Source organism: Tupaia chinensis, unplaced genomic scaffold, assembly GCF_000334495.1.
Source record: "Tupaia chinensis unplaced genomic scaffold, TupChi_1.0 Scaffold000211_1, whole genome shotgun sequence".
NCBI lineage: Eukaryota > Metazoa > Chordata > Mammalia > Scandentia > Tupaiidae > Tupaia > Tupaia belangeri.
Window position 1 is genome coordinate 264,665 of NW_006159686.1, and position 334 is coordinate 264,998.

A 334-nucleotide genomic window follows, 5' to 3' on the forward strand; every position below is an offset into this window, starting at 1 on the left:
TGTTTTGCAATGCCAGGTCCCAGGGTAAGTGCGCGGCCCGGCAAGTGCGAGGCCGTCGCCGGGGCTGTCCTCGTGTCAGTCCAGGTCTCGCGGAGACCCCGGCGCTCGCACCAACGGCCGCAGACAGTGCGGGGAAGGTTCGGAGCGCGTCCTGCGGCGCATGCGCCTGCTCTGGGCTCGGTGGGGCCGTGGGGAGGGCCGCGGGAGGACCCGGGGCGGGAGCTGCCAGCGTGGGGGCCGGGGAGGCGTGTGTGTGCGTGTGTGGGTGTGAGTGTGAGGGAGAAAGACCGAGACCCGCCTGCTGCTGCGAACGTGACGCAGAGGGAGCGGCGGG